At 41.5% G+C, this 19,530-nt stretch overlaps 1 protein-coding gene across 5 annotated transcripts in view; it reads right to left on the bottom strand.

Annotated features, from left to right (window-relative positions):
* The window catches only part of RERE (arginine-glutamic acid dipeptide repeats), a 339,661-nt gene extending 329,360 nt beyond the window's left edge, over positions 1 to 10,301 (bottom strand). For 3 of the 5 annotated variants that reach the window (XM_060276213.2, XM_088671569.1, XM_088671572.1), the window contains exon 1: positions 9,379 to 10,138. The gene's annotated coding sequence lies outside the window, so the exon portion shown is untranslated. Of the gene's footprint in view, positions 1 to 9,378; positions 10,139 to 10,192 lie in introns of those variants that run through there. The other 2 variants (XM_060276215.2, XM_060276214.2) reach the window with 2 other exon arrangements.
* Between the last annotated feature and the right edge of the window lie 9,229 nt (positions 10,302 to 19,530).

Genomic DNA, 19,530 nt, shown 5'->3' with positions numbered 1-19,530 from the left:
ACATATTGTTAAAACAGTTATAGTACTACTGTACTGATAATGTTTAAATTAGCACATTTTCTCTAAAATTAAAGCTGTAGAAGTAATTCAGTAGCATAGATATCAAAGGTAAAGTGAGAGAAAGTTTCCTAAAAATTAATTACATTAGTAAACAAGAAAAAAGCCAATTCACAACCACTGTCACACTTTTAGATATTCAAATATATTTCACTATTGAGTCTTAGTTGAATATGTGCATCCCACAACACCAATTATTAGATTGTCTGTTAATTTTCTGTTCTAAACTATTTTAACCATTGGAAAGACAATGCTAAACAATATGGAAGGCATCGGCTGCTCTTATGAAGAGAGAAGGAAGTCAACATTCTACATCTGGTCCAAATAGAGCACACGCCCCCCCCCATCCACCCCAGTCATGCCACATGCCTACTGACCTTCCCCTGAACTCCCAGCTGAATCAACAGCAAACAATGGATTCTGCTGGACTGGCATGGGTGGTAGATACAAATCCCAGTGCCACACATTCCCCTACAACTCCAGAAACCCCAGCTGTGTGCCACAACACCAAATCCAAAGTAGGGAAATGTCCTGCAGAGAAACACCCTCAAGAAAGTTGCCAATTGCACTGTGAAAATAGCAACCGCTGCAGTTCGAGCAAAGCTTGCATTCAAGGAACTTAAAAGCACGGCAGCATCTGAGCACTAAGGCTTCCTTGCACCGTCAGCTTTCGCTCCAGCATCACCTTCTGATCCTCTCCAAATGCTGAGCGAACAGAAAAATCTGGTTAAATGCACAGAAGAGGCATTTTAATGAAAAACTGCAAATCAAAGCAACAAGGTAAAAAAAGAAGAAGCTAGACACAGGAAAAAACATCAGGCATACAAAGAAACAATAAGAAGAAATGGAAGTGTCAAAGCAGCAAAGAGAAAGCATTTTAATTTAAAATGAAAAGGGTGATGCGAGACAAATACCTTTTTTATGGATAAAAAAATAACTAAACTGAGGGGGGGAGGGAAAACAGGAAAGAACACAATGCAAGAAGCAAATCAGAAATACTACGTATATTCCGGCGTATAAGACGACTGGGCGTATAAGACGACCCCCAACTTTTCCAGTTAAAATATAGAGTTTGGGATATACTCGCCATATAAGAAATACAACCCAGTGTATAAGACGACCCCTGGCTTTTGAGAAGATTTTCCTGGGTTAAAAAATAGTCTTATACGCAGGAATATACTGTATTTCTTTTCAAGTAGGAAGGGGGAACTGCAGAACGCATAGAATAGAGAGAGAGCCTATATTAAAAGGTCTTACCATAATTTCTAATACAGGAGCTTCCCACGTAGTTTGCATTAACAACATTTTTAACAAGCTGCTTAGGGCCTAAAACTACAGTGAATTAAAAATGTACAGAAGATTGCTAAGCTACAAGCAAACTTGATACCTAAAGCTCGGAGCATTAGCTTCAAAAGCCTCTTTGCCAGATTTTAACACATGCACAACATGAATTAGGTTCCCCAACTAACAGTTGGTTCCCCAACTAACTGGGAAGAACTTTTTTCTTTTAAAAAAGTAATCATTTCATAGAGGAGCCCACACAAAAAAACGTGAAAAGCCAAGCTGTTTCTTAGAAGCAGCATCCCCCTTTTTCTGTTACACTGGAAGGAATGCCTCCAAGATGGGTCATGATCACAGCTATCAACTTTCCTCCCCTTTGTAAGGGAAATTCCCTTATTCCGAATAGGTTTCCTCACGAGAAAAGGGAAAAATAGACAGCTATGGTCCTGATACAGCACATGTAGGTTTTAATGGCTGCCTTTTTCTGTGCTTTTAGCTGCTTCTATTTTAGCTATAAGCCACTTTGAGTCTTTGCCAGGAAAAAAGGCAGGCTATAAACAACAACAACAACAACAACGACATCATAAAAAAATTAAGGAAGGGTCTTTTCCCACTCCAAAACTGGTGTTCATTCATATGAAGACTTATTTAAAGAAAGCTTACCCAAGTGCCTACACAGTCTTAATTTCTGTTCAGATAAGAGAATTAGAGGTTATATCCAGGTACAATTAGAGGTTATATCCAGGTACAAGCGAGTTCCCCCATGTTCAGTCCTTGGAAACATCTGGGTTAATGGGCACTGTAAAAATATTCAAAATACTGGTAAATAGAATCTAAATGTATTAACAGGGAAGCACCCTTCATAAGAACATACTAACAGCCCTATTAGATCAGACCAAAGACCCATCAAACCCACATCCTATTCTCACAATGACCAACGAGATGACTATGGGGAAGTCTGGAAGCAGGACCCAAAATAAATAGCACTCTCCCCACTTGTGATATCCAGCAACTGGGACTCACGAGGCATACCGCCTCTCAACTGGAATTTCTATTACCCTATGCTGAGAAACAGGGCACCAGCAATGGAAACTGCATTTAATTGAGTTAGCCCCGGCCCACAAGAACTTATGCCACAGTGATTCTGTTCCAAGTCTTCTTAATTTTTGCTGCAACAGACTAACACAGCTATCCCTCTGCAATCTGGTCCCATGGAAGTTAAGGCTCCCCTCCTTCAAGTTATGTAGAAAGAAACAAGCTCTCCCTAGAAGATTTGAGGATTAAAATCTTAACTGGAGTAATGCATGTTAGCCACCTTCTGTTTGAGTAGAAGCTAATAACACTATGAAGGCATGATCTTCACTTGAATTCAGAAAGACTCAAGCAACTGGGTTTAAAACATGTCAATCAAATCCTGAGTTCACCACATACAGCAAATATTAGCACTGTACTGTGTCCACACCTTGACATTCCAGATTTGCTTTTATACCTGCTGGCTCACCAGTGCAAAGAATGCTATTAAAAGCACTTTGGATTGTAGCAAAACCAGTTTTGAATGTGGTTTGTTTTAGAAACAAAGAATGCTGCCTTTCACTCACATGGGAACCACAAGAAGATTTCCACATCCATTTGTTAACACTCCCCCATCTCCCTCCCTTCCAAATGTAAACCACCACATCTTGGAATTCTCGTTTCATATCTGAGCCCTTAGTGCCTCCAAAAAATTAAATCCTCACTCTCACAAATTTATTTTGCTCCAAAGAAAAAAATAAAAGATTCACTACCACAAATTAATTATATATGTGTGTGTAGCACAGATTGTAGCTGGCCATTTTCCAGAGACAAACTGCCAATCAAATGAGAGTATGAACATAAACTACCAAAAAAGCAGAGTGTCAAAGTGCAGAAAAACCTCCAAGCTGTCAAGACATCCCCTTTAGACACCAATATCCTGTGGTGTTTTTGAAAACAAATTTAAGTGTTTGTTCTTTTCATCATCTTTTTGTTTTTAAAGCAAAATATCAAAGGGGAACCTAGTTGCCAAATGGGAAACCCTAAGAACCACATAGAGAGAAAGGGAGGCAGGGAGGGGGGAGAAAGGGCTAAAGGCTTCAAGTAGTTCAGAAATGGCATTTATAAATGAAAAAAGGCAAAGGGGCGAAAAGCTGAAAGATTTACCATCTTGCAGTATTGTTCCTCCCACTGGCTAGAAAAGAAATACCCCCATTCTAGATATTTCAAAGCAAAAAAAAGGAGCCAGGTGTTTTCCATTGCCCCCTTGCTAAAAAAGTATAACAACTGATTTGGTTTAAATCTCATAATACTAAATCAGCTCCATTTCCTAAAAGTTTTTTAAAAAGAAAAAAGATTCACTTAGGTGACCTCTGCAGGAACACAGAGAAAGAGCAGGTCATCAAGATTAAATTTAGAAGTTATTTTCAACCTTTCCCTGCCAAGAGAGAAAGAGTCTGTTTAAACAGCTGGAGGACCACATTCCCTTCTGGAGTACCTTCCAGAGGCCTGTACACCTGTGGGGCCAAGGGCAAATGTGGTCAGAGCAATGGATGCAACGCTTACCTCTGTCCAGTACGCTACATCCCAGACACACAAAAATTTAGCAGTTTCCAGGGAGGAGCCTCTAGAATTTACTCCCAATTCCATTTGAGCATCTTCACTATCCATTCTATCAGTCCAGAAAATGATGTCTTCTTCTTGCAAACAATAAGAATAATTCCAGACACTTTCTTTGGCCAAAATAATCTTACAGGCAGATATTGTGTTCATTGATTTAAAGCCACAAATGAGAATGTCAAGCTGCAGTTCTGTCACTGCACCCTACCTCAAAAATAAACTCCCATTAGTGTAAATGGATGTATGCATACATAATGAGATAGACTAATTTGTATTCTGTGGGTGAGGTGAATTAAAGATAAACAAAATCCAGGTCAATTTAGGTTGCATTAGTGAATACACCTCCTTTCCTGGCTCATTTTCATTCGAACTCATTTTTAACTCAGATTTATTTTAATTTCACTTTATCACCTCTGAACATCTAGTGATTCTTTCCAATTTACCGGTACTAGGGGTGGCACACAGCACAAGGAGCTTGCCATGGCAATTAGTCTGACACCCATGCCCAATATTTTTACTATAGCAGGGGATTCACAAAGCATTTCAATGCATGCCTCCTCATCCATATATATGATGGAACAAACCAAATGAAGCCCACAGTATGTTTTGAAACTCCAGAGACATCAACCCCACAGGGGAAAACAAGTATTTGTACAAATATAAAGGGAGGAAAGGGCTACGGCCTCCTTTGAAAACAAAACCAGCAGTATTAGTGACTGAGGCACACAGAGAAACTGGAGCGAGTCAAGATAAATTAGGGAGGCCAACCCACGTTCCAAAGACGACTGAATTTATCTGTGCCGTTTATTACGTATGTATGGTGTCTGTATGTATACAGGCTTTATTACACATGCATACTGCTTTTCCTCCACGGCACTCGGGGTGGCAGACATAATCTCCTTTTTCCCTGCCTATTGTATTTGACAAGACCTTACACTGAGACAAGTGGCTTAACCTCCATCAGGTCTGTAAAATGACAATGTGGCTTTAGATTGTTCAGAGTATGGTCAATCAATAATAAGAATGTCAGCATCCTTAATAATAGAACAAACTCAGTGATTTCAGAACAGCACCCAAGATTTGTGCCTGCTCTGGCATCTTCCATCAGTTCTCATTTTGTGAACAGAGGGGTCACTATGCAAGCTTGAATAGGAGCTTTGCCTCCTAAGGAAGATGCATGAAGGGTGGTATTTCATGGAGGAGAGGATTGTTCTCTTGTTATTCTAGCAGTGCCGCTTACTTGGAGCAAACCCACACCAGACATTTAAATATATGTTGAATATTTAAAGCAAATGGCCTCCCCCAAGGAATTCTGGGAACTGTAGTTTGTTAAAGTTGCTAGAATTGGGGGGGGGGGTTAATGTGTTTTGTTTTATTTGATGCAGAGGACAGTCTGTTACATTTTATACACATTCCTGTCCCTCAAGGGCTATTAACCACAATAGCTAAATGTGTCCATGTTAGCATGTAATATACACCCAGAAAACCAGATGCTGGAAACCAACGAAGAAAAGCCATTCCTTACATGCCTTTATCTGAGAAATATCTGGCAGGACTACAACTCTCTTCATCCCTGACCATTGGCCATGCTGACTGGGACTAATGGGAGCTTGAGTTCAATAACATCTAGAGAGCCACATGTTGCCCACTCCTAGAATAAATGGTCCTTTTGTCCAATCCAGCAAGGCAGTTCTTCTGACCTTGGGGGCTTACACAGTCAGAAGATACAACTTAGGAGTCCAGGCTCTGCAATTAGCTGGAAAAGCTAGCAGACACGGAGAGTTAAATTAATAATTCAGAGCAGGGTCTTGTCGAAGCTCATTATTACACATACCTCCCACCACAAGTCAAGTCCCAGTGAAGACTCATATGTTCCACCACTGACCTATTTCTTGGCCAGACTATGTCTTAAAATGGCATCCCTATGAAATAACTGCTGGCCTAAAAGCAAGGCATGAAAAAAGAGAAAGATATACAACAGAAAACAAGGAGGGTTATGAACTTGAAGCCAAAGGAATCTGGTTACTAGAGAAGCATAGATGGAATTTCATTACAAGGAGATTAGTTAATATTTGTTATCCATTGCCAAGGGCTTTAGAAGGAACAACTTACATTTGAAAGGATGCCAGGAACGCTTGGAGGTTAAGAAGTGCAGCAGGACACAAAAGCTACCTTAAGCAGACAACCACCCTCTTCATCATTGAGAGATTGGGGAGTTTTATACACAAGGGGATGGCAGAAAGTAGAAGACAGCTCACAGCTGGATCCCCAGAAAGCTTCTGGTAGACTACCATGGCCTGCTGGAATCCCTGGTCTGATCCAGCAAGGGACCGCCTATATTTTTCTCAATCAAGAGTGTGCTCGCAGATAGTTTAACACCGACTAGTGACGCCTTAATTGAGAAGGGATCCTAAGCACTCTTGCTTAGTAAATTAAAAATACACTCATAGAAAATTCGATTGGTGAACTGGAACGCCACACAAGACTTGGGTCAGCCCACTTATGCCATAGAGCGATTCATATACAAACATACCTTGTATGGTTATTGGTTACTCCTGCCAGTGTTAGAAACTCAGATATATAATCTAATTGCCAAATGGCACCTTAAATCTGGGTTGCAGTTGCCACAATGGAATTTCTAAGTGCGGGTTTGGGGGGGTTGCAGTGGGATTATTATTTTCATCATCATAGTCATCTCTATACCACTTTATATTTTTAAAAACAAATCTCAAAGCAGTTTACAACACATTAAAACATCAAATAAAACAATCCAGACTAAAGCAAATTTGATCTTCAAGGAAAATATTTCAGATTCTTCTCCAAGTGACATTTTGCTTTTCCCATTCGCAAACCTGCCGTATAGAGATCTCCCCGGGTGGCAATTGGACCCACACCAGTAGCAAAACATGCCTGGCACCTGGCTAGTTTCTGACACTGTCTGAAACATGAGAAGCTGTCGCTCTCTATCAAAATCACTACTGCCTGCTCTGACTGGCAGCAGCTCTCCAGGATCTGAGGTAAAGAAAGGGCTTTCCTGACACCTACTACCTGAGTCTCTCAACTGGAAAGAGCCAGGAACTGAACCTGATAATTTCTGCATGCAGAACAAAACACACCTGCCTTGTGGACATAAGATCCTACCGTACATTCAGGAATAAAGAGGAATGAATACATTGTTACTCAGGGAAACTCTGGCAATTTTCTTTGGGGTAGGAAGGGGAGACCACTCTATGTAAACTGGAAGCCTAGGATTGTATCCAACTGAGTTCTACTCAAAGTAGACTCACTGAAATGTATGGTCCTAAGATAGTCATGCCCATCAATTTTAATGCTTCTAACTCTTCCGCTGACTTAACACTGACTACAACCTCTAGAGTTTACTGTTATCACTTTTGAAATTCACTCCACACAGGAACAGCAGGAGAAGCTAAGTCTAAGAAAAGGGAAGAGGAAAGAAGGAGCTTTAGGTGTTGGCTTTTCTTCCATTCACCTTGGATGGCCTCTCTCTAACCTTGTAAAGACAGAAGTAATGGAGTAATGCTTCCCAGCTAAAAAAGCAGGGGGGGGGAGAGAAGAGGGGGGGAATGCTTTATTTCTCTGTAAGCAAGCATGACTCTAACTATGAGAGAAAGTGAACAATAAGATCCCACCCTAGGGTCTCTCCCTCTCTTTCCTTCAGTCCTCACTAACTAATAGATTAGCATAGCAGCTCACCACCCACAAGAATAAATCATTAAAATGAAAGAAACTGATCCTGGCAAATAAATTATAGTGCATGCTCCAGGAACAAAACCAAAAGAAGTCAATCACTTTTTAAATCAGACACACACACCCAGTAACTGTACTTCTCTCACCCCAATCTTCAGGCTCCCCACATCCTATGAAAGCAATCTACACACATAAAAGCACACCAAATGGGGTGCTATTGTATGTATTTAGCACCTACGTAGCTGTGCCAACAGTTAAAAGTTAAATTAAGTGTTGGCAACAATAGTAAAATACACTTATAATTTCTTGCTTGTTGTGGAACATGACATTTCAGATATATTTGTTAATTGAAAAAAACAAAGGCATTCTAAATCTTGACATACATTTGTAATAAACAGAGACCAAATGTTTATATCACTTATAGTAATGAATACTATTGACTGGAGTTTCGCTTTACAGCAGCAGAACAGATCAGAAACTAGGCACACACACAAACCACAAAAGGGGATACACACACACACACACACACTTTTTTTTGGGTAAAATGACATGGTACTATAAAACCCAGAAATAAAGCTGTTCACAGGCAAAGTCAGTCACTAAATTAAAAGCAACAGCAAAACAGTATTCAAAAATAAACCAAACTCAACCACATGCTTGAAGGAATGAAGGAATGAATGAATGAATCATTTTGTTTTCTTACAGCCAACTTCACCAACTGTTAGTTTTCAGGAGTTTAGCTTCTGCTCTCTCCCCTCCCACACCTCTCTGTTCCCAAATATCTTCCAAATCTTAAAAAGAGGTGTGAACATATATGTGGCTGTGCAAGCCAAAGGCAAGTATCTCAGAAAGGCTGTGATTGCATTAAAAGAAGATTGCATCAGTGTGTGTAATCAAAGGTCTCCACACAATTCATTCACAAAATGGGGCACAGCTTACTCTTTCCTAACAACCCATTTGGGAGGGTTTGTCTCTCTCTCTCTCTCTCTCTCTCACACACACACACACACAGAGAGAGAGAGAGAGAGAGAGAGAGAGAGAATATCACACTGGGAATGTTTATCAACTAAAACAGTTCACACACAGGCTGTACTAAAATAAAAAAGAGAAGGGGGAAATCACTGAAGTTGATATGTTTCCATATTGTACGAAGAATAGTATCTTCCCACCCCCAAATCTTCTACAAATCTTCCATCTATTTAAAATGTGCATATAAGACAATGTTATCCTATATTTTTATTCACCAATCAGTTACTGGTAAAACAAATAATGAATCTAACTAGATATCAGCAGTGACAGGAAGAAAGCAAATGTTACAAATCATCAATTTCAACCTCTTTTTGAATTGCATCCACATGGACTCCCAATATCCATTCAAGAGGCATCTGAAGAATTCAACATTCATTCTGATTCATAACATGCACATACACAAAAACCCAGTTTCTCAAAACACTTCATGGAGTGGCTGGGGGTGGGGCAGAATCAGCCTCTAACAAAATCTCCAGTTCTCTACCAAAATCTTTTTGAGCTACATGTGAAACCACCAGGTGTTTAAAGGGGCCTTTTAAGCACACCCCAACCAAAACACACACACAAAACCTTCCAATTTCCCACCTACCCCATATCACTTCCTGCACAAACCACAGGGAAGGAAATAAATAAAAAAGCAAAAGGCAATTCAAAGAGAACTTCCTTACTCACCTTCACCTCACAGATCACACCATCAGTAGATTCTTGGTGGGGGGGCGGGGGGGGCAATAAGTAGATCCAAGGAAAGTCTAAAAGAATCAGGGGAAGAATGGGATGGGGAGGGGAGAGCTGTGGAAGGGTCAGGGCTAAAATATATGTGTTGCTGAGGTTTTGGGTTTCTGGGAAGGAGGCTATGGAAGCCCCCCAGCTAAAAAGGGGGGCGGAAAGAACGAGATTGTGGAGGAAAAGCAAGAGATGTGGTGATGGGAGGGGGCTTCTATTATGAATGGAAGCAGGGGAGGGGGAGGGGTGGGAGAGTGACTCAGTTGGATCCTCTGATGCTTATGGAGTCAGATTCTACAGGGGGGGGGTTAGGGGAGGCGGAAGAGGCCAAAGATTGAGGAGGGGGCCCCGAGGCTGTTGTGGGGGGGAGACAATGTGCTCAGTGGGGGAGGGCGGGGGAGGGGAAAGAAAGAGGGATTGAGAGAGGGTTGGGGGGTCGTGCAATAGGAGCAGGAGGAAGCCAGTGGTGCTAAAGGAGGAAGGTGGGTGAATATTGAGGAGGGGGGAGGGAGAGATAATCCAGCCAGCTCAATGCACACCCTCCTCTTTTCCTTCTGTGGGGAAATATATATGCAAAAGAGGGTGAAGGGAGAGAGAGAGGCAGAGATAAGCAATAATAGCAGCAATGTGAGCTCCTCTCTTTTCTTCTTCCTCTCTCTCTCTCTCCTTCCTTCTTCTTCTCCTCTTCCTCCTCCTCCTCCTCCTCCTCACACAACCAAAGAGACACCCAGCAACCACCCCCAGACAGGCCAGCGCCACATACCAGTATCGCGCCTCCTCATTGGCTGCTGGACCCGGTGTGTGCCTGTCTATGAATGTCCGTGTGTGTATATAGATGTGTGCGGTGGGGGAGGAGGAGGTATCTCATGACCCCGGCAAATAAGCCGCGACCAATCAGGGCAAAGGATGGAAGTGATTTAAAAAATAGAGTGTGTGTGTGTGTGAGAGAGGGGGGGAGTGTATATTTGAGTGAGTAGGAAGGGAGCGGGATTGGGATTGGGCGAGGCGGGAGGCCGAGGGCGGGGATTCTCCCTCGCGCCCGCGACGGTTGGCGCGCTGAGCTTGGGGGGGCTGAGGGGGACGCTACCTCCCCCCCGCCCTTCGCCCACAAAAACACGCGGTTTCCCCTCATGTACTTTTATATTTTCAAAGTGTGTGGTTGTGGGTTTTTTCCCCGCCCCTTATTTTTATTGAAGTTATCTAGCCTAATTTCTTTTTATATCCCATATGTAAATTCTATTAACTAGCATATTAGTGTACTGTATTTAAAAATTTAGGAGTCTTTATCCATTTCATTATTATACCACCATATAAATGTGAAATGTCACCATAATCATTTATTACATGTGTAAGTGCCAGATTTACGTGTAAGATAAACAAGCTATAGCTTAGGACCCCACTCTCTTGGGGGCTCCAAAATAAAATTAAAGGGAAAAATATAAGATTAAAAAAAAAACACCTACATACAGCAACAGTGTTTTGTGTTGTGTAGGGTCTTATTTGTTATGTGCAAATGGCTTTAGATACCTATTAGATCCATAAATTTCCATATAGCATATATATATATATATCACAAAAAACAGCGACAATTTGTTGTTGACAAAGGACAGCTGGACATATAAAGGGCCCCATTACCTTCAGTAGCTTAGGGCCTCATCAAACCTAAATCCGGTCCTGTGTTTACCGCCTTTCATGGGGAAACCCCAGCCAGATGGGCGAGGTATAAATAATAAAATTATTATCTGAAGAAGTGTCCATGCACACGAAAGCTCATACCAATGACACACTTAGTTGGTCTCTAAGGTGCTACTGGAAGGAAAAATTATTATTATTATTATTATTCATCCGAAGATCAGGGGGCAGTTCACAACATAAAATGAATGCAACATGTTCACCATGTGTTGGTTATCGGCATGGGCATCATCCATATATTAATTGCGTACTACACTAAGGGATACAGGTATATGGAACAGGCTATTGTTGATTTTCTTTATTGCTGAATGCCAGATCTGCTTGGAGTAAGACCTCCCTCATCCACGATCAGATTCTGAACCAGGAGGTCAAGCTGGTCCGTATGGCTTGAGACCTGGGTGGGTGAGCCAGGCAGACTTTGCTGCACCCAGCTATGCCCACATGGGTACTCTGTGCAGCATCATGGCTGGCTTGAGTGTCAGCAAGGGAAAGTTGCTGTGATCTATAGAGATCCCATCTCTCTCTTTCTCCAGGCTCACTGCCCATTTTGGGTGGGGATACAGAGCGTGTGTCCCTGCCATTGGGCAATTGGGACATTTGAGGGAATCTGTTGGTTTACCACCCTGTGCCTGAGCTGACACTGGGACTCAGCTACACAGCTTCAAATAAAACGTTTTAAGTGTGTTGTAAAGTGCAATATACAAATGTGAAACTAGATGGCGACAGTGAGCTATGGCAAATTCAATATGTTTTTCAAAACGTGAAATCTACACACATATAAAAAAAACCCATATACACATATACATTTTTACAACGGGGTTTTTTATATGTGTGTAGATTTCACCTTGATCTCAGAGGACTACTGGTCATGTCAAGGTGAATGGCTCTGGGGTGGTCGCCCTGTATGATGACCTCCATTGAGAGAGAGACAGGGGAAATGTGTTAATTAAATTAAATGTGTTAATTCTCAACCTCTCAGCGGCTTTCAGTACCACCAACCATGGTATCCTTCTAGAGTGCCTGTCCAAGTTAGGGGCACTGTTTTGCATTTGTTCTGATCCTGTTTCAATGGATGTTTCCACACAGTGATGCTTGAGGAGTGCTCTTCTGCCCTGTGGAGCCTTCAATTAAAAACAAACCATACAAAATATACACTGATGGCAAGGTTTCGTTTTTATCGTTAGGAACGTCTGACAAGACAAAAGTGTATTCACTTGTCTTGTATCAACAGGAATTTTATAAAGATATATATACATATTGCGTGTATGTGTAATACATATATTTTCATTTTATATTGTGTATATTATAATATTTCAAAATCATAAAGCACCTTGGCAGAAAGGCGGTATATATGAGCAGCACATAAATAAATATGATCAATGTTCCCAATAAGATACATGGGATATTTTGTCAGTATGTTTTATTTTTTAAAAATGCAACGTACAGATATATGAAAAATAAGTGAATGACATAACATCTATCTCTGTTTTGTCATTCATTCATATAGATACATGATTTTTAAAGCATCAAACAAACATTTGCCCTGGATCCCAGAAGGTTGCGATTAATCACTAAAACAATATATTTATTACAGTGGCTAATCACTAAAACAATATATTTATTACAGTGGCTAACCAAACAGATATATTAAATTTTTAAAGGCATAAACTGAAACATTTGCCACAACCATTTGCTGTAGCTGTTTTGTTAGTCACTGTAGAGTGTGACTGTGTGTGTGTGGTTTACTTAACTAGAAAAATATAACTCCATGAAGAAGTGTGCATGCACACAAAAGCTCATACCAATGACAAACTTAGTTGGTCTCTAAGGTGCTACTGGAAAGATTTTTTTTATTTTGTTTTGACTATGGCAGACCAACACAGCTACCTACCTGTAAATAGCTTCATATAGTTCAATATATGGATGTTCTCTCTGTAAATATATACCCATATGCTGTAAATGTATACCCATATGCACACCAATGTGAAATGCTCCATTAATAAAATACACATGGTACATGATGTAGGGGTAAATGTGTAATTTATTAATAGCATTTCTATGCCATCTTATAAATGCAAAATATTCACATATAATAAATAAAAATGCATATATGCATTATTTTATTCACTAATATAAATTATACTTTATAAACTCAAAATGTTCACAGTTAATAAACACATATTTAAATTTTCTTATAAAAGAAGGATGGGATCAGGACCAGTACTATCATTAGACAGAGTGAAGCAACTGCTTCAGGCAACAGATACTGTACCCGGGAACAGCAATGAAGGGTCCGTGGATGGCAGGAAAGATCTTGAACTGGGTGTGATCTTTTAAAAAATAAAATCCATAGCCTCTCAGTCTTGTAGAATTTACTGAGACTACAAATTAATGATCCTCAGCTTCAAATAAAATATAGAGTTAACCTTTTAGATCAAGCTCAGAGTAGACATTATTATATTGGTTCTAATAGCATTAATTTGATGTGCTGCAAAGGTCTCCACACAATTTGCAACACATTTGAAATGTATTTTCTTAGGTTAAAGGGGTTAGGCTTCTTAGGATCCTGATAGTGGGTGATTACATCAAAAGGGACGTGTGCAAAGCCTCATCTTTTGCATGGGAAGGAGTCCAAGATCACGAAGCACAATGGTACCAATGTGACCCACTGCTCCATCTAGCTCAGTATTGTCTACACCGGACTAGTAGCAGCTACCCAGGATTTCAGACAATGCTTTCTCCCAACGCTACCCAAAGATGGTGGGACTGAACCTGGAAACTTCTGCATGCAAAACTGATGCTCTACCACCAGAGGTAGGCAAACTAAGGCCCGGGGGCCAGATCCAGCCCAATCGCCTTCTGAATCTGGCCCACGGACGGTCTGGGAATCAGCATGTTTTTACATGAGTAGAATGTGTGCGTTTATTTAAAATGCATATCTGGGTGATTTGTGGGCATAGAAATTCGTTCATTCCCCCCCCCCCAAAAAAAAATATAGTCCGGCCCCCCACAAGGTCTGAGGGACAGTGGACCGGCCCCCTGCTGAAAACGTTTGCTGACCCCTGCTATACCACTGAGCCACAGAAGGCTAGTGTAAGCAATACTGAACTAGATGGACCAAATGTTCTGACTCAGTACAAGACAGATTTCTGTGTATATAACATTCTCCTCTGTAATCTGAACTCTGTTAACTACAGCTGTAACCTACTACGGGTATGTACTGTACTTCTATATTAAGCTCACATATATTTGAGAAGATGAGCAGATAAGTAATAGCAGGTAAATTGCAATTCCCCATTCAGCAGCCAAGAGGAACAATAAAGAAATCCAACTCATTCCCCCACCCCTTTTTTTTAAAGAGCAACAAAAATTTATTCTGCAATCAGGAAATTGCAACCCAGCCTGCGATCATGATGGATGAGTCATGGCCTTTCCTCAGCTCGCTGTTAAAGCAGAATGAAAGGCTAATTAAACAGACAAATGTCAATATGGTGATTAGCTTACTGTATAATATTCTGATTGGCTTTTACGGATGACCTTCCTCCACTCCCCTACAATTTGAATAGGTACGCCTCCTCGCCCCCCTTTTATGTTGTAAGTCTTAGGAACTGAAGATGACCAACATGCTTCTTCCATATACATAAACGTATACCCAAGACTGCGAAGATGAATTGTGCAATAGCCTCTATTTTTAAATATGCCCATTTCCCCCTCCTGGCTTTGTACAAATATGTGTTAACGACCATGGCACTCTAGGGACAGTTTGCAGAGTCCGCCCGACCTGCGATAACAATCCTTTTCTCCTCTGATTTATCTACACATTCAATAGGTGATTGTGGGGGGTGGGAAGCAAAGTGAGTCAGCAGCCAATGGGAAGATCTGTTTAGAATGGCTCCTTTTTCTGTGTGGCAGGCAGAAATTAAACACACATCACAAAAGCACAGTGGATGAATTTCCCTGTTTATCATGTAGCTATTAAAGACAGAGAAGTCCCGGAGGGGAGTGGCGGCTACATTATTTGTTTCGTTATGTATTTAAAAAATGTGAAGAAAATGTCTTTACATAGCTGTACTGATGCCCAATTCATTTGGGGGCATGTTTTACAGTGCTGGTGTTCCTGGCTTGGAATCTCCCTCCACACAGGTACATAGCAAACTGCCTTCTACTTAGCCAGACCCATTGGTCCATCTAGCTCAGTATTGTTTACACTGACTGGCAGCCTCACTCCAGGGTTTCAGGCAGGGAATATTCCCAGCCCTACCTGAAGATGCCAGGGATAAAGTAGGCTTCTAGTCCTTTGTGACTTTCAGTAAAGGGCTGGTTTAAATAGGAGCATACAAATTTGCATTATACAAAGTCAGACCATTGGTCCAGACAGCTCAGTATTTTCTGCACTGACTGTGGCAGCAGCTTCTCCAAGGTTTCAAACAGGGAATATATTCTCAGCCTTAACGGGAGTTGCTGGGTATTGAACCTGGGGCCTTCTGCAGTCAAAGCAAATGCTTTTAACTTTTTCCAGAAACAGAAAGAGACATTTTTCGTTCAGACAGCCTTTCCCAGCTTGGTAAATTGCCTTTACCCAAAATGTTCACTTTTTAGTCTTGTTCTCAATGCATTTGTTGTTCTTCATTATCATATGTGTAAATTGCCTTGAGACAGGGGTTTAGAAGGCAACTAATAAATAAATGATAACAATAATATTGTCTACACTGTTAGGCAGCAGCTTTCCAGGGTTTCTGGAAAGGGTCTTTCTCAACCTTCCACGGAAATTGAGCCAGGAACTTCCTCCTAGTCCTGATTAACTGCAATTGTAGACTGGGGAGTGGGCCATGAGACTACTTTCCCTCCTTTCTTGCAGAAGTGCCAAATGCTTTATTGCAAAAAGTACCAATGAATGTTGACAAGTAATGACTGTCCCTGGCACTGCTTTGCCCCCAAAATGTTTGAAGTAGCAGAGCAGCTGTCCTCAAAAGATGCGCCTCCTTTCTCCACAAGAGGGCAGAGTGGCTCAACATACTGTAATTGCAGTGATTCCCCCAAATATTGAAACATCTTGCTGGAGAAAGGGATTTCAGATTAATCTGGGGGGGGGGACCTAGTAGAAAAAAATTAAAAGGGAAAGGGGAGGGAAAAAAAACACAAAGTCCTCTATCAAAGGTAGATCTTAATTTAACCCTTGACTCATACAAGAGAGTGTGGACCCTCCCTGGGAGCTTCCCTTCTCCCAGCCCCCCACCCTGATACAGAGAAAGGAAGTTTTTAAAGAAGATTGATGTTCCTGCCACAAACCTTTTCCGGGTTGCAGCCAGTTTGATCTGCTTCAGTCAACAAAGCAGCTAAGCTTGTCTTGGAATACTGGGGCTGCAGCCACCTAAGTCCTACTCAGAGTTGACCCATTGGCAGTACTGGACCTAGGTTAAACAAACTATGGAACTCGCTTGCACAGGAGGCAGTGATGGCCACCAACTTGGATGCATTGAAAAGATAATTAAATTCATGGAGGGCATAGCTATCAGCCACGGTGACTATGTTCTACTTCCACCTCATTGCTGGGAATTGCAAGTGGCCCAGTCTTTAGGCTCATGAGCACATTTGGGTTTTCAAGCCACAGACCCTCTCTGGTCGCTTTTCTCCCCAAGACCATTCTCCTGAGCAATGCCAAGTGCATGCACACACTTCATTTTCCCCATGGGGTGCAGGTAAAAATCAGATCCATTAGTGTGAGCCTTGAAAAGCACATGGTTGTAAGGGGAAATGTGCATCACTCTTCCAACTTTCTATGTACTTTTCAAGGGATACAATTCTAACCATCCTCACCACGTCATCATGATCAAAAGGACAGAGTAGGGGATCTCAAGAAGCTTCCATGGGCACCAGGGAGAGATCTCATGTGCCTCATTCCACCCATTGTATTATTATTATTATTATTATTATTTGCAGGAAAACACTACTAAAAGCCGCTTGGTAAATTTGCTTGGTCCTAGATCACCAGTCCTCATCAAGTGGGTTGCAACAGCACTATGATCATGCAAATGTATCATAACACATTAAGAAATTGGTCCCCAAAGGCATGTTTGGGTTAAAAGTAGATCCTGGGTCTGCGAAGGTTAGATGCCTTACTTAGTTTCAGTCACAAGTATTTCTGTACATAGACCACCAGAGGGCACTAAGAATCCATCCAATTAACATTTGCCTCAATTCACAGTGCTATAGTTTCATCAGCTGTGTAACTATTTCTGTATTTGCAATTTTATCTGCTGCAGCATTTAACTGACTGTATTGCTCAGGGGCTGTTTTAATATTTCTGTGTCAAATTTATATTTAATGCACCTTGGGAGCATAATGCTACAAGGCGGTTCAGAAACCTACTGTAAATAAAATTGTTGGGAACACCAGCTGTGTTTTGCTAGAGATGCCAGCACTTAGCTTTGTGGTGGATGTCTGCAAGCCAGGGCTTGTGGAGCTGCAGGCACACAGAAAAGGTCTGGATCAGTCTCTTCAGAAAGCCTGCTTAACACAATCCTGTCAGTGCATAAAGTGAGGGGCTGTTTTTGTTTTGTTTTTTAAAAACAGATGCTAAAACTGCAAGCCTGGTTCCCTCCCGGTGTGGGAATACCTAAAAAAAAGGCCTGCTATTCCTGCCCCCAACACATCTAGTGGCTTCTAAATACAGTGGTACCTCTACTTACGAATGTTTCTACTTATGAACGGAGCTCCGTCCGCCATCTTGGATGCGGTTTAGATAGGATTTTTTCTACTTGCGAATTTTTAGATAGGGTTGCTTCAACTTACGAATTTTTTCTCCCAATGCATTCCTATGGGATTCGACTTACAATTTTTTTCGACTTGCGAATGTGTGTTCGGAGCGCATTAAATTAATAAGTAGAGGTACCACTGTACCGTATTTCTCAAGACTAGGGCAGTATGTCAAGACTCCAAACAATGAGATCCTGATGGCCAACTCGAACATGGTGGGACAAATCATCCTTTTTTGAGAACAGATATTAATTGCAAGTTTAAGCCATCCAATTTTCACTTAGCCTTTCATCCCAAATCATAATTTAATTGGATTGTATCAAACATACTACCCAGTGCATGCCAAGTGGCTGGAAGTTTTGTTGATGTATGAAATGTACTATAATTTTATTGCTGAAGAGCGTGACCTGGAGACAGAAGGGCAGTTACTAATGTTTTAAACTTTGAGAAAGTCAGTGAGAGAATGGAGAGTCTGTGGGCCTCCGGATGATGGCCACTAGCTGTGCTTGCTGGGAGCTGGAGCCCCTACAACATACGGAGGACAAACGGGAGCTACCTATGCCACCTTTTTGGAAGACAGGGGGGATAAAAACCAAGGATAATGAAGATCACTTAAAGTATAATCTTCTCCACTTCCTCACACACTTTTGGGAGATGTTGCAGCTGGGAAGCCCAGAGCACAGCAGCCCAGAGCATGGGATAGGGAGGAACACAGACAAACGGTCAGAGCAGCAGATGGGGTCAAAGCAGGTATGCCCCATAACAGCCCTGAGACCAGCACAGCCTACAGGTTGGGCAAATGGGCTGTTTGTTGAAGAATGAAGTGAGCTGTAGGCCACATTCACACCATACACTATGCCACTTTGAACAGTCATGGCTTCCCCCCAAAGGATTCTGGGAGCTGTGATGTGTTAGGGTGTCTCCCAACAACCCTCAGCACCATAAACAATGACAGCTTCCAGAATTTTTGAGGGGCGGGGAAACCATAACTGTTTAAAGTGGTATCAATGTATGGAGTAAATTTGTGGACTATATGGAAAAGAACTGTAGAAGTTTAAAGACACTTGCAGGACTGAAATAAATCCTACGAAATGACTTTAAATAAGGAATAAGGAACTGCGAGATAAGAGTTGGAAAGAAAACCAAATGAGGGGAGGGAGGGAAGTCAAGCTCGGCAGAGCATTGGGAATTAGAGATATGGGAATAATTGTTAATTATTGTGTGTGTTGTATTTGTTTTTGAATGTTTTGTTTTGTTTAATGTGTTTATTTGGAAAATTTAATAAATTGCTTTAAAATAAATAAAGTGGTATCAATGTATGCGTGGTCCTAAACCACAATTTTGTGGTTTCCAATAGCCACCATTTTCTCTTCTGATACTGCCAAGACGTCCCTCTGAAGGCTGCTTTCCCCACTATCTCACACCTTAAAAGGTAAAGGGACCCCTGACCATTAGATCCAGTCGTGACCAACTCTGGGGTTGCGCGCTCATCTCGCATTATTGGCCGAGGGAGCCGGCGTATAGCTTCCAGGTCATGTGGCCAGCATGACAAAGCCGCTTCTGGCAAACCAGAGCAGCACATGGAAACGCCGTTTACCTTCCCGCTGTAGCGGTTCCTATTTATCTACTTGCATTTTGACGTGCTTTTGAACT

The sequence above is a fragment of the Zootoca vivipara genome, chromosome 6, assembly GCF_965207765.1.
Source record: "Zootoca vivipara chromosome 6, rZooViv2.hap1.1, whole genome shotgun sequence".
NCBI classification, from domain to species: domain Eukaryota; kingdom Metazoa; phylum Chordata; class Lepidosauria; order Squamata; family Lacertidae; genus Zootoca; species Zootoca vivipara.
This window is presented reverse-complemented; position numbering and strand designations above follow the sequence as displayed.